The sequence below is a fragment of the Engraulis encrasicolus genome, chromosome 7 (assembly GCF_034702125.1).
Source record: "Engraulis encrasicolus isolate BLACKSEA-1 chromosome 7, IST_EnEncr_1.0, whole genome shotgun sequence".
Classification (NCBI taxonomy): Eukaryota; Metazoa; Chordata; class Actinopteri; order Clupeiformes; family Engraulidae; genus Engraulis; species Engraulis encrasicolus.
Window position 1 is genome coordinate 32,711,836 of NC_085863.1, and position 16,139 is coordinate 32,727,974.

Below are 16,139 nucleotides of genomic sequence, written 5' to 3' on the forward strand. Positions count from 1 at the left end.
AAGTCAATTGAAATGATGATGCTAGTCCTTGGGACAGGCGTTTTTACAGGGTGTGGACAGGTTTATAGCCATGAAAAGTAATAAAATTACACTTAAATATTTCAAACAACTGTGTATTTGTGTAACAGACCCCTTGGCCATTACCTGGATTCATTTTGTTCGCGAAAATTTAGTTGATTTTCAACAGAATTAGCATTTTACTGCAGGGACATGTTTTTGCCAAACTTTCAAGAATCAGTGGTTTGTGAAATTGCTGCTGTATTTTTCAGTGTAAAAATTCAATCAATGTGGCTTATTGATGTAATTTTTTAGAAGGACATTGCATGATGGGAACTCAATGCAGTTAGACATGTAGACATGCTCAAGACAATCTGCTGCAGTTGAAACCAATATTTAGGTAACACTTCCAAATAACGGCCATAATTAACAGTAAAGTAGCTACAAACTAATACTTAAGTAAAGGTTAATAATCATTACTTAATGCCACATTAGACACATATTAATTGTTATTAATGCATATGTTGAACATTAGTAAGTAGTTACTTAACTATTATATAACTATTACCTTGTGTTACAACTTAATAGCATATTATGATTTACCTAATAGATAAGTAAGGGCACAGTTAATAGTTAAGTAGCTATCAGGTCATACTTAACTAAGGACCAAAATTAACACTTACTTAATACAAATGTAAGGCATAACTAATGGTTAATTAATACATAAATACTGGGGTTTGGGACCCTTATAGAGTTGGCTGAGGATAAATAATGGTAAATTAACAGATAGATATTGGTGTTTGGGACGTTTATATTACAGTTGGCTGTGGATAACTAATGGATAATTAATCGATAGATATTGGTGTTTGGGACCTTTATAATAGAGTTGGCTGAGCATACCTAATAGTTAAGTAGTTAATCTATGTGACATCTAGTTTTCACTCTTTCAAATCACTGTAATAGTGGCAACAGGAGCCATTATATAGCAAGGATTAGACGTACACTTCTCAATGATGGTGGGGTGATGAGATGTAATTTTTTTCCTATACCACTTATTAGTTTTAATGGTAAAAACCCTACAATAAATGCAGAACATTATGAAGAGTAATAGTTTTGAAGCTAAACTAAACCATTCCTTTGTGATAATGAATTTAATGTTTGAGAATATTAGCTCCAAGAAGTGCAGTGCATGATGGGTACACAATCTACAAACAACAATATTTTGGTATAATTTATTCATTAGATATGCCTTTCTTTTGTATTAAGTAAGTGTTAATTTAGGTCCTTAGTTAAGTGACCTAATAGCTACTTAACTATTAACTGTACCTTTACTATTAGTTAAAGATTCACATGCTATGAACTTGTGACACATGGTAAGGGGCCATATATATAAGGGGCCATAATTAACAGCAAATTAGCTATAACCTAATACTTTAGTAAGGGTTAATAATCACTACTTAACGCCACATAAGACACATATTAATTGTCATTAATTCATATGTTAAACATTAGTAAGCAGTTACTTAATTATTAGATAACTATTACCATGTGTCACAAGTTCATAGTGTGGCCCTGATGGAGTTTGATCTCTAAATAGTTTTCAAATGGAGCACCAGGTGCTGTTTTCAAGCAATACCCAGGCTGTGTGTGTGTGTGTGTGTGTGTGCGTGCGTGCGTGCGTGCGTGCGTGCGTGCGTGCGTGCGTGCGTGCGTGTATATGAGACCTTGAGGGGGCCTGTGGTCTCTCCTCAGTGCTCTTGAACATAACAGACAGATTTTACTCTGCACATCACAGTGACTTCTGGAGGACATGACGCCAGTGAGCCAATAGTTGCTCTGGACCAAGTACACTGAGGGATGACAGGACACCTTTGAGACACCTTTCTTATTTATCCTGTTCCATGAGGACATAAAACATCAATAAAATACAATACAATACAATACAACACGTACAGGGGTTGAACAAAATAAATGAGTCACCTGCCATTTTAGTGTGGGAAGTTTCATGGCTCAAGTGGACAAGCCTGTTGGCCAATCTTCATTAATTGCACATTGCACCAGTAAAGCGAAGTGTGTCGATTAGCAGGGTAAGATCACAATTTTTCTCAAAATTTTGCAATGCATACACCCACACAGCATTAGGGGTGACATATCGGAGTTCAAAAAGGAGAAATTCTTGGTTGCGTGTGTAACTGTTGCATCTTTGACCGAGACAGCAAGCCTTTGTGATGTGTCAAGCAGTGTTGCCAGATTTTCTACGACAAATAAGCGACTGACGTCCTGGAAACAAACCCAAAAGAAGCGACTGACGGGCGTAGTGAAAACAAGCCCAAAATAAGCAACCAAAGGGGTGGGTCGTCAGTCGCGTGCCTAGTCAGGGAAGACCTTGCTCTTTGCGGGGGTCTGCGTGGCAGCTAAAATCCCCTCAAGTGACCACAGAAAGTGGGAGTTAACAATGCTGTAGTAGGGTCACTTGTAAGGATGAGTGAGAAAAAATGAGTTGCCATTGAGAAACACATTCAAATGACCGGCAGAGCAGGAGAAAACAGCAAGCCCAACCCTGAAAAGAGCAAGCCCAAAAAAACCGCAACCCGCGACTTTACAAAATTCAAAGCGACTGCTCAAAAAAAGAGGCCCAAGGTTGGCATCACTGGTGTCAAGAGCCACGGTAGGCTATCCAAGGTAATGTCTACATACCACCAAGAAGGATGGACCACATCCAACAGGACTGACTGGACTCAAGAGGAAGCTGCATGCGTGGATTACCTCGATTAGTTTGCGGAGGCGAGAGAAAAGGAGAGAGAGAGAGAAGGAGAGACTGTGATTGTGGAATCATGTGCGTGTCTATCTGTTCAAAGCGAGGGCATGCAGGTGGCAAACGCAAGCTGAGCAAAACAAGCCAATAAGCTTTCAGTGTGGCAGGCTTGGGCAAGCAGTTAAGGCGTCAGACTTGTAGCCCAAAGGTTGCTGGTTCGACTCCCAACCCGCCAAGTTGGTGGGTGGAGTAATTAATCAGGGTTCTCCCCCATCCTCCTCCAAGACTCCAAGGTACCCTGAGCATGGTACGATCCCGCCGCACTGCTCGCACTGATCCCGCTGCACTGCACATAGTACCATCCCGCCGCACTGCATGGGTGAGGCATGAATGCAATTTCGCTGTGTGCAGTGAACACTTGTGTGCTGTGGAGTGCTGTGTCACAATAATTTGGAGTTGGAGTTTCCCAGTTGGACTTTCACTTCACTTCATTTTTAGCCTGATTATCATTGACGGTTGCAACGCTGAAGGTGTTGCGTCACTAGGAGGGCGCGGCCTGTCTACCTCATTTTACCCTCACTGATCGGACCGTCACGGTTATCAGCCAGGTGAGTAGTACCTCGTTCAAAAAGTCGAGAATCTCAAGAAAGCCGACCTAAAACCTCGGGAAAGTGGGTGTGAAGATTTGGTGACGCAATGTCAGATCGATAATTATCGAGGTTGATCTCAGGCGGAAGTATAGAACAACGAGTTCCCGACCTTATGTTTTGTATGACGACACACGCATCATCAACATGGCGCCCATGCATGGAACTAGCATGTAAACAGTATCAGAAATGCTAAAATATCATCTTGTAATCACTATCAACAACACCAGTTGATGTCATTCAATTGCAGATGTACATATGTCAGCACTGCTGGTATCTGACTGTTTGATTTAGTCTACTTAAGCTAAAATGATATGTCGTGGGTGTGAAGGCTCAAGGTGAGGTGAAAAAAAGAAAAGAGAACCAAAACAAAACACGCATGAATCCCGATTGTTCCGGGATCAGTGGCGTTCATGCGCCAAACTCCAGAACTCGATTGTCATGCGAGCAGTGTCGTCAGCTGTCTCGAGAGGTCCCGAGCTGGTGAAGGCAACATAGATATACAGGAGGGCTTACTGACGTCATAACAGCGTAGTACGAAATGATGGCAAGGGGAGTATGGAAATGTTCTTCTTCTTCTACGGTCAGTATTGGAAGCATCAGGGAAGCATGCAATGCCACTTCCGCGAGGGTCGGAGTGTGGAACAGGTCATAGGACAGCGTGAATGTTTGTCAGCTGTCCTTAATTACCCCTGCAATTACTGCTGACCAAAAGCTGCAGTTAATTTGGCCACAAACTGAACACTGACAACCGGATATCCTCTTTCGGCACATTTTCGCGGAGCTTCCCGATTTTGCGGAGTACGGATATTGTATCCATCACGGTCTCGCACCCACTGACCATGCGCAAGGGAGTTAGTTTTCCATTTGCTCGTGTCCTCAGGCAACGCCCCCGTACTACACCGTGGCCAATACATTTCCCCCTGAGAGATTGTTATTCTGTGTCGACTTTCTTTGGTTATCAGATTCATCAATCGAGGCGAGATGGCAGAGGACGAACCCTCTAGTAGGAAACAAAAATACTACAAGACTCATATAACACCAGAGTAGGCCTATGCTAAAGCATATTCCTACCTCAGGTGAATAATGATGCACTGTTTGCAACTGTAAAGAAAATTTTAGCACATTAATAACTATTCAATGAGAGGAAAGAGGAAAGAAAGAGAAGAGAGGAGAGAAAAATATTAAACGAAGTAGAAAGTATGCCATAAATGTAGGCCTACAGTAGGCTAGATCAGTGGTTCCCAACCCATGGGTCGGGACCCACCTTATGGGTCGCCAAAGATCCACAGGGGGTCGCGGAGCCCTCTTGATTTTAAGGGGTTTCATTTTAAATATATATAGCCCATGTTGAATAAAAGACAAAGCATTTAACTAATAAATGCATAGAAGCAACAAATTGTGCTACATTAAACATTTATTCTATATTTGACCAAAGACGAATTGAGGAATAAAATAACTAAAATTAGTTTTCGCAGGAAACAGAGGGCATCTTGTGAGTCCGTCTCGTGCGGGCGCTCGCGTGGTTGGGTCACCAAAGCTTACAATAGTAAAAACATGGGTCCCTTAAGAAAAAGGTTGGGAACCACTGGGCTAGATAACAAACCTTAAAATCAGATGAAAAAAATGCTTTCAGTTTCTTTTATTTTGTTTAAACCATTAGGGGTGGTCATACTTTGAACAGGAAGCTGGTGCCATTTGGTAGCATTTTGGTTTAAATACCATTCATTTTCTTACCCAAGGCACAACCAGAAGACTCTTTGAGACCTTAGAGACATATTTTATGATAATAATGGTACAGCATAGGCTACTGCAATAGGGCTACAGTAGCCTATATTTAGGGCCTAGGCCATTGAGTGAGTGACATAAAGGCAATCAGAAAAGTGTACATTCAGTTGTAAACCTCACATGGAGTCAGTAGACCTATAACGACTTAAGTAGGGAGTGGCGTCACCTATTTTTTTTGTTTTGGTTTGAATTCTTGCAACTGCATTTTGGATTGCTATCCATCATCACAAAAGTTTTTTGTATCGATAAACTATCTCCTTGACATCAGTTTTTGGAACTTGGGATGTCTGCATAAATGACCCCGCTCGGTCGCTTTAGGGTTAAACTGCTCCTAATTAGCGGAGCACGAGTTGGCTGAACAGCCACAGCTGTCCTCAGCGCAGCCGATGTGTGTGTGCGCGTCAAACCTCAAACGCAGGTGCTTTTAATTAGGTTGAGATTGCCTCGCTCGGTTTTGGAAAGACGCGCTTATAGACAGGTCATCAGCTGGGAAAATCAGGCCTTTTGTCCTACCTCACTTTTCTCTGTGGATTCCTGACCAGAAGCCCTATTGGAAGAAATTAAATCATGGGGCCACGTCAATTTTTTGCTCAGAATTGAATATGGCCGCCATTTTCCAAAATGACTTGTTTTCATACATTATTACATTGTACTATAAGGTGATATTCATGAACGATGAACTACTTTCAGCACTATTCTGTCCTAATTCCTCACATACATGTTTACAAAGGTTGACTAAAGTAACAGAAATGAAAATTAAGTTGGCCACCTTGCAAAATCCAAAGGAAAGTGCTGAAAATAATGATTGAAATGTACATACAGAGTCTATGGCTGCGGAAAATTAGGCCTATTGTCCTGTCAGGGTTTTCACAGTGTATTACAGACCAGAAGGACTATTGAAAAGGATTCACCAGCTGGTTGCCATCTCAAATGTGCTCCAAAATTCAAAATGTTTGTCTGTTTGTCTGTTTGTCATGTCTGTTTTTCAGAATGGCAGACTTTCATACATTGTTCTCAATACTATACGACCATAATTATCAATAAAGATAACCTATTTTCAGTGAAATCTCCTATCTACAGACATGGGTACAAAGGTTGGCAACAGAAAGATGTAAATTTGGATTGTCGTCAGAAAATGATTGAATTACACATACACAGTTGACTGCTGAAAAAAGGCTATTGATCTGCCAAACTTTTCACATTAGATTTCTGACCAAAAGTTTTTCAGGCCTACATTTTTTTTGCATAAAGCAAGGGTGAGTGTGTGTGCGTATGTGCATGCGCGTATCCCCCGCTCATCTTTCCCCTGCTCTACAGTGTCTTTCCCCCACACACTATTCTTCCTCTACCACCACCTCACTCATCCCCCCCACACACTATTCTGCCCCCCAACCCCCTCACTTATCCTTCCCATGCTAGTCTGCCCCTCCACCCCTCACTCACCCCCCACTATTCTGCCCCCCACGCTCAACCCCCTGACTCATTCTTCCTCACCCCCCCCCCCCCACAAAATACTCGCCCACCCCCCACCCAATGTGACAAGTTTGGCAGGTCAACACCCCCCCCACACTCAACTTACCCCCCCACACACACACACACACATTATTCTGCCCCCCCGAACCGCCCACACACTATTCTGCCCCCCCACCTCCTAATTCAACCCCGACTCATTCCCCCCCAACACCACTCTGCCCCCCTACCCCCACTCATCCCCTCATTCATCCCCCAGCTCCTCCACATCATTCGGTCCTCTCTACCCCCCCACCTTAGCCCCCCCCCCCCCCCACCCCCCCCCCAACACACACACACCCTGTCTACTGTGTCTATGTCAGTGTATGTAAAGAAGCACACTGGCCAGACAACACTTGACAAAAGCGCACTCAGGGACACGTACACACACATACAAACGCACGCGCACACACACAAGCGCGCTCACACACACACACACACACACACACACACACACACACACACACACACACACACACACACACACACACACAGTTTGGCAGGACAATATTCATTTTTTCAGCAGTCCACTGTGTTTGTGAAATTCAATCACTTGACAACATTTCTTTGGTTATTTCAAAGTGGCAAGATACAGGGGGTGGACAAAATAACTGAGACACCTTTCATTTTAGTGTTGGAAGTTTAATGGCTCAAGTGGACCAGCCTGTTGGCCAATCTTCATTAATGGCACATTGCACCAGTGAAGTGTGAAGGTTCAATTAGCAGGGTAAGAGCACAGTTTTGCTCAAAGTTTTGCAATGCACACAACATTATGGGTGACATGTCAGAGTTCAAAAAGGAGAAATTCTGTGTAACTGTTGCATCTTTGACCGAGACAGCAAGTCTTTCTGATGTATCAAGAGCCACAGTATCCAAGGTAATCTCTGCATACCACCAAAAAGGATGAACCACATACAACAGGATTAACTGTGGACACAAGAGGCACTAAATGACACTAAAATGACAGGTGTCTCAGTTATTTTGTCCAACCCTAGTATATATATTCATGGCTTTTTCTAGACAACCTTTATACTCACATCTGTAAGGAGATAGGACAATCTAACTGTAAAATCTTTATTGGTAATTATGGCTTTACAGTATTGAGAAAAATGTGTGAAAGTCTGTCATTCTGAAAAACAGAGAACATTTGGAATTTTGGAGCACATAGATCGCCCCAAGTTTTCATCTTTTTCAATAGGCCTTCTGGTCTGTAGTCCACTGTGAAAACCCTGTCAGGACAATAGGCCTAATTTTCGCAGCCATAGACTCTGTATGTGCATTTCAATTATTATTTTCAGCACGTTCCTTTGGATATTGCAAGGTGGCCAACTTTATTTTCATTTTTTTTAGTTTAGTCAACATTTGTAAACATGTATGTAAGGAAATAGGACAGAATAGTGCTGAAAGTAGTTAATCGTTCATGAATATCACCTTATAGTACAATGTAATAATGCATGAAAACAAGTCATTTTGGAAAATGGCGGCCATATTGAATTCTGAGCAAAAATTGGCGTGGCCCCATGATTTAATTTCTTCCAATAGGGCTTCTGGTCAGTAATCCACAGAGAAAAGTGCGGTAGGACGAAAGGCCTAATTTTCCCAGCTGATGACCTGTCTATTAGTCGCACTCAAAAGCTTGCTGTGCTTGACTTCAATAATTTGGAAATACTGTAGCCTACTAACGTGACGCTGGGAACCTGGAGAGGGAGCTGGTAAGCACTTGGTTTTAATTTACTTCGTGGTAGAACTGGTCATTTGTGGCGAGACATAGGCTAACGTGTCATTCAAACCGCATTTGTCTCCAACAGTGTATTGTGTGGTAGTGTTGGTCAGTTTTCTTCCTTTGTTTCCCACTCTTTGTAACGTTGTAATGTTAATGGCCGGGCACAAGATGGCGTGATGCCTTTATTCACACATAGTTCACAAAGGTTAGAACTTGAAAACAAAACCGAACAAAAATCCAAGCAAAATCGTCAATTTGACATGACATCTATATTATTTGGTCAAATGCAATGTAGGCTATCAGCATATTACATAATGGCCTACGCAAAGCAACTCGATATTGACAATTTTGTCTAGAAGCTTGCAATTTCTTGCAAATGTTCAGTCCAGAAGGTCCCGTTCTTGCAATCGAGCCATGGCCCATAGGCTATTGGAAGCATTCTGTTTGGGAATGAACCTACATGTATTTTTTTTAATGTATTTTTTTTAATAATTTGGCCTAATAAAAAAGAACCTCGTTATTAACATAATAAGCCTAAATGCCATGATAGCCTACTCCATGTAACTTTATCCATGCAATTTTATTTAACTGTTATTTTAACAGTTAGCAGTGTGTCGTTGGTTTACTGGTAGTCCAGTTATTGAAAATGAGGCATATTGGAACCATGGTGTTTGAGATTTAAAGTAATGTTTTTATATGTGGACAAAATATTATCATACATAATATATAATAAACCAATAAAAAAAACACCCTCTTGCATGATGCCACCGACCTCAGCTCTAGTGCACGAGTAGGCTATACGCACAACCAAATCCCGTCCATCCGGGCCTACACGCTGTGAAACTAGTGAGTCCTGGCACAGGTGGCATTTCGTTTCAAATGGTTTCAAATTGCTTTTTTTGTACTGCAGGGTAGCCTGGACCTTACGTTCTCTGTATGAGGTGTGTAGTCAAAAGATTGTGTGCCAGCAGTGCGGAAACGTGAGGATAGGCCTACGTCCATACAACCATTCATTCTGAGCGCTGCTGTCATTTCAGATGTGTCCTATTATCTCTAAAGGCAGTCTGCCGGTCCGTCTGAAATGCTGTCTTAAACTTGTAATTCCCTCCTGTGCCCACAAGATGGCAATGCATAGGCGGACCCATCTTTGTCCGCCTGTCGGACTTGTTTTGTCTTGTAGTGACGTGGGGCTTATTGGCCATTAAGCTGCATGCAATGTGGCTCGGGAGTTTTTACTTGGTGTAGGCTACGCACAGTAGCGCGGATAGTGTCTGTATTGCAGGTGATGTAGTGACGTAGGCCTATCTCTCTCCATGTGGGTGTGTGAATGTTTAAATGCAGTGTATTTAATTCTTTTATTTTGTGTTTTATATGTTTAAAGGTTTCTGGTCTGCTGTTCTACAATTACTCCATCTGTTACCACTACTTCAAGACAACTACTTCAAAACATCAACGTCAGTGACCTCAATAAAAAAGACAAGACGAGTGGAATACTATGTCTGTGTACAGTCCTCTTTCAAGTGTGGAAACCCAGTGCTGACATAGACTTGACAGTGAGAAACTTCTACAGTGAATAACCGCCAGAGTGGAAAACCAATGCACTATTGGAAACTGCCGAGTGCCAATGCATCACCGTTGCACCAGTGAGCCGTAGTGGACCACCATCTAAAGAGTGCATCACGCCCTTGACCTGTGTACAGCCTTCTGCTGCCAGTGACCAAGACTCAAAGACTCTACTCACACCACAACCCAACAGAGAAGACACTTCACCTGGGGGCCTGGAGGATAAAGCTTGAAGAAAAGAAGAAGAAGAAAAAACAAGCTCGAAGGGGGAAAAAAGGACAAAAAAGCTTCCACCTCCCAGAAAAAAGGGTTCAGATGAAGGTTCTGCCTCCCCCTTCATATCCTCTCTTGACATTTAGGATCCTTTTAGCTGCTCTCCATGTCTAGAAACTGTCCTGATCAGCTGCCTTGGACTGCTGAAGTGCCTTTCGTCCAATAGATCTTGGACTGCTGCTACTGTGGGTGGAGGAGTTCTGGACTTGGACTGTGCGTTGTCCCGGACTGCAATTGGGTGTTGTGCCTTCAGTCGACTTTGAGTATGAGTACTGCATTGAACGTTTTCCTCTGCATTAGCGACACTGTCTCTTGCTTGTAACGCAGGGTCTTGTACTGGCTTTGTTGACCACTGAAGGAACTGTGCACTGTTGTGCTTTCAAATAGGTCTTCGGGACTGGCCTGATGATGTCTGCAATGTTCAAAGACAACCTGGATCACCAATCTCAGTAGAGTAGAGTAGAGCAGAGTAGAGTATATTAGAGTAGAGTTGTAGAGGCTTGACTTAGGTTAGTGGTTCTGGTGTTACAGGTGCTTTGGGCGGCGGAGGCATTGTCATGCGCAGGGCCTGTCCTGATGCCTGGCTGGAGGTTCCCGCTGTGCGGTCCAGTCCACGGTTCCTTCGGCTACCTTGAGGTGGGTGGCCAACCGGGTCAGTGGAATGCCTTGCTGCGCAGGTGGGAGGTGGTCTCGCTGTGTGGAGAAGGGCGTTCACTGCAGTGCTTGTCCGGACTCAGCTGGGGGCAAGGCACCCGGTTGCAGTCTGGGGTGGCGTGTGGGCCAGCTCCGGGGCTCCACTGCCACCAGTGGCAGTGGTCCAAGAACCGTTGGGCGAAGGGTGCTTCGGCCGTCTGGGAAGGCTGTTTGGGGCAGTTGCATGGACATGGAAACCGGCTGAGGGATTTCTGAGTGTCAGGAGGGGAATGGGGGCAGTGCCACGCCAGGCCTCCAGGGGAGATGGGACTACCAGGACCTCCCAGACCCACAGACAGGGTTTGCTGCCGCAGCGTGTGCGTGTACACCGGATCTCAGAAGGGAGATGAGACTGCCATGATCTCCTGGATGCACAGAAGAGAGGGTGGGTACACAACATGCAGTAAGACCCGGTTTACACGTATATTGATATTTTTGGAACGCATTTGTCTCTTTTTTTGCACATGAACAGAGCTTCAATTCCCTAAAATAGTTTTTTAGAGTTTTAGTGGAGATTTCTAAGGTACACCTGTCAGTAGGGCGATTCATTTGATCGACATACTGTTAATATATGTAAGAAGATAAAATAAATATTTGCTTTTAAAAATATCTGCATATGTACGTGTAATCAAGACCTGAAACATGAAAAAAACACACACACACACACTTAAAACCAGCCCGAATGCTGGACTAATGCATACACTCAACATAAGAAATAAAGTCTGCAACACCAGGGCTTTCATCGATCTTTTAATATTTTGATGGCCCTTAATCAGACCTAATATGGCATACAGGCATTATTGGATTGTATTTATTTCAGTACTGTACAACATCTTCCTGTGGAAATCTGACTTGTCACTGATGGAACAAACTAATTTGCCATCTATTTTTTCTAATACCACTCTAGTACCTGTACCTCTTGATGCCATTTAGTGTTTCATGCCATCGTCAGTCCTTCTTGTGTGATGTCATCTGCAGCACACTGTTCATTGTGTGTGTGTCTGTGTCTGTCTGTCTGTCTGTCTGTGTCTGTGACTTCAGGGCTTCGTCAGGAGTGTAGGCGACACTGGACCACTGGAACCAGGCGAATGACCAGGCCCTGCAGTTAGTATACACGCACACATTTGTACACACACACACACACTGAGTAATGTGTGACAAGCACGGACTAATGAGTTGCACTGTACACACGTACAGTATATACACACCCACACACAGCTTTTAATGGTCCAGAGAAATGTATAATCCATTCATAAATCATGTCCTTCATAAAGTTTCTGTATCTGTATTTTCTGTATCTTTCCCTTTGCTGTATATTTTCACTATGTTTATTTAACTTGTAATGCAACAACCGTACGATATTGTTATACCTGTCTATAATATTGTGTCAGCAGGGTGCAAGAGCCTTAGCTACATCACAGAATGCACAAAAATATTTAATAGAAGTGGACTTTTTTTACTTAAAACATGTATTAAAATAATGCTCATGTGTGTGGTTAGAGATACAGATAGACCGATGTTAGCAATATTTTAGAGTCTCTTGGTGAAGAGATTTTCTTTCTAACTAACTTTGGAGATTTTTCTGTTGTCCAATTAATCCCCATCTCGCCCCCAGGCTGATCAAGGGCCTAAAGGCGCACAGGGAGCCAAAGGGGTCAAAGGAGAAGAGGGACCCGCAGGACAACAGGTAGGGATGGCCATTTTGTTTGTGTCAATTGGCACGTTCGTGATGGTGTATGGCGCATTCTGCGCGAATCTGTGCAGCTCACAAAATAAGACATTTTGAATACATTGGCCCTCATTTATCAAACTTGCGTAGCAACCATCGCAGAAATGAGCGCAGATCTCGTCGTACGACGAAGCTCACGTGAGATTTACTAAACATGTGTACCTCTCCAATCCCATCGTAAGAGCGAGCGGCTGTTGATAAATCCAGCGTCTGAAAACCATCGTAATTAGAATAATAACGCCTTCTCTACAACGGCGGGAAGGAGACCGCACCCCTGAGTTTGCGACATGGAGAGACGCAAACCGGCTAAAACATCTACGTTTGTGGTTGATTGACAGCTTGAAATTAGGCTTTACGCGAGGTAGACAACAAAATAACACGTGTAAATAGGCCTAATCAACAGCAGTAGTCAACAGTGTTTCGGTTCTCAATATGGAAGGGGTGTAGGCCAAGAGATTGATTTCCAAATAGTTACAATGAAATGTTTGACTACAGTAGGCTACACATAATGAAGATATTTGTATATCTATATTATTATATTGTATTTTTTTCAACAACAAAAAAAAATAACTATAAACCTTTTTGTAAACTAGGTCAAGAAAAGGGTGCTACGTGAAACTGGCCAACAAACAATGCCCAAACCATTTGTTGGGGAAGGAGAGTTTTACATGTCCAGTGCGCTGTCCCTCTCGCGCTCATTTGTGCCCTGCTTCTCTCCTGCGATCCAGTTGTTTGGAGTGGAGTGGATATCCCTTTTGCCACCTAAATAGACGACTATAAAGTGTTATCGGACACACACGCGTTAGGTCTGTATTTGGATAGTCGTGCGAAACGGTGAAACTCTACCATGAAATTTTGTAGGCTATGTACTGATTGATGTGCGCCTGAACTCCCAGCTGTTAAAAAGAACATCGGCCCCCTTTGATCCCATGACTGAAGGCACATTCCAATATGCGGCTGTATATTGCACAATTATTCACACATCACGTCAAATCACAAATTAGATGTCTCTTGCAGTTCTTCTTGGCCTATGCCATATTAACGCAGTGCTCCCAGGAAGGGTGCACCAATTCAAACAGGTAGAAGTTGGCTTATAGCCAAAATAGACAATGTAAAAACATTTTGTTATTATGTAGGCCACATATTTATGATAATGAGTTGTTGCGCTACAACTGCTGCTCAAGTTGGTGATCATAGTCATCCCAAGTCCAACTTAAAAACGGCGTACACCGTCTGAGAGCGTAAGCGCAGGAAAGATGAAATCCTACGACTGATGATATTTGATAAATGCCAACTGGTCGTAGAAAAAGAACGTATGCACGACGTGCGCATGATTCTCGTTGTACGCTGCTTTGATAAATGAGGGCCAATACATTGTGATTACGCAGTGCACATATGAATTGCACAGATTTGCGTAGCATGCACCATCACAAATGGGCCCAGTGGGTGCGCTCCAATATGCAACCTTGCGTCCTCCACTTGTGCTTGTGTTCTCGTCCCGCCTCCTGGCCCCTCCTCTGTGGAGAAAAGAATAAAGTTTCCCCGCTGTCAGCCTAGCCACAACAATTTTTGGGGGACTACTCTTCATTCACCATCCACTTTGCAAATGAGAAATTGAGCTTTTGCGAGATATTGAAATATAATACTGTTGTCAGTGATGTCATCATGACATTACTTCCTGGTACGAGGTCACAAGCACAAATGGAGGACGCAAGGTCGCATATTGGAACGCGCACCGTGAACTGGAGGCAGCCATTTTGTTTGTCAGTGAAGTATGAGCAAGAAGAGTATGGACCAACTCAAGGCAATAGGACTAAGAACAATTGGTGATGAGGTGGTGTGTGTGTGCATGCTTAAAGGGTATCCAAGGAGAGCCAGAGAAGAGGGGAAACTGTGGATTTCCAGGCGCTCGAGGACCCAGTGGACAAAAGGTGAGCTAGAATAACCACTCACCCCCTATGCATACAGTACAATGTAATGAGGACTCAATGCTAACTCGCATGCACTGTACAAGAAAGGACAGAGCAGACTCTACTTTCTGAGAAAGCTGAGATCTTTCAATGTGTGCAACAGACTCCTGCAGATGTTCTACCAGTCTGCCATGGCCAGTGTGCTCTCCTATGCTGTGGCATGCTGGGGTGGCAGCATTAGGAAGAGGGATGCTGGACGGCTTGACAGGCTGGTGAGGAAAGCAGGGTCTGTGGTAGGCACAGAACTGGACGCCCTCACAACCCCAGCTGACAAGAGGACACTTAGCAGATTGGACTCTATTCTGGACAACCACAAGCACCCCCTGTACCCAGTCTTCGACAACCAGAGAAGCCTGTTCAGCCACAGACTGCGTGCCATCTCCTGCAAGACAGACAGGCTACGGAAGTCCTTTGTACCCAGGGCCATCCAGCTATTCAACATCGCACAGAAGGACACACAAAGACAGATCGTCATAGGGGACTAGACTGCATAACAGATCCCCCTCCTGCACACTTTATCTACCTGGACTCTTCACCCTTTGACTCCTCTTCAGTGGAATGCACAGGTGTGTGTGTGTGTGTGTGTGTGTGTGGGTGGAGACACAGTTGGCGACGTGTGTAACCCCTTGGACTACTGATACTGTCATTTTTCTTATTTATTTTTATTTTACACTTCTCATCCCCCCAGCTGTATTATTTGCTATGATATTAACCCCTCCTTGCATCTGCACTTGTTGTTCTGTATATTTCCTGTGCACTTTGTATTTGCTAGTGATGTTGGCTATGAATATGTGTTCTTTGAAAGCCACTTTGGTTATAAAGCGTCTGCCAAATGTAATGGAATGTCATATTAATAGACAAATCATCTGATCTGCCTTTTCTGTACCACAATAAAAGAAAAAGAAACGCCATCACACAAAGTTGCCTACGGCAGATGTTAATTTTTCTTATTTATTGTTTTGTTTGTGTGTGTGTGTGTGTGCGCCCCCCCACCTCCCCGAGTGGACACTCCACTGACACCCAGTCATCTTTCACTTATCAAAAGTAGGCTTATCATGCACTTAAAGCTGTCCAAAAGCGGTGCCAATTTAGCATACTCGGTGTGCTGCAAGTGTGCAAGTACTGTTTTAGTAGTGATCCAGCGCATTAAAGGACCAGTTCAGTCAATTTCAATATGCTGTTGTATTGCTCAAGCTACCCTTGACTTGTCAGTACTTGATGATGCCACATTTTTCGGCTCAGCCCTTTCTGACATATGAGCTATTCTAATGGGGGCAGCGTTTGTTTACATTTTTTAAAAATGTAACATAGGCCTTCTCCAAATATTTTCCCAAAAGGTACCACTGTTTGCTAGTTGTCTGCTGATGTTGTATAACCTTTTCGATGTTTTTGGGAATACATTTCTTTTAAAAAAAATTTTTAATGTAAACAAAGCGCTGCACCCGCTACAATGACCAGGATCTCGGAAGAGGCTGAAGAAGAAAAGAAAAAA

At 43.3% G+C, this 16,139-nt stretch overlaps 1 long non-coding RNA gene across 1 annotated transcript; it reads left to right on the forward strand.

Annotated features, from left to right (window-relative positions):
• The first annotated feature begins 11,196 nt into the window (after window positions 1–11,196).
• LOC134452110 (uncharacterized) lies at window positions 11,197–14,616 on the forward strand. The gene is made up of 4 exons (XR_010035369.1): window positions 11,197–11,333; window positions 11,990–12,052; window positions 12,564–12,635; window positions 14,537–14,616. It is a non-coding gene; the product is annotated as an uncharacterized LOC134452110 (long non-coding RNA).
• The last annotated feature ends 1,523 nt before the right edge of the window (window positions 14,617–16,139 follow it).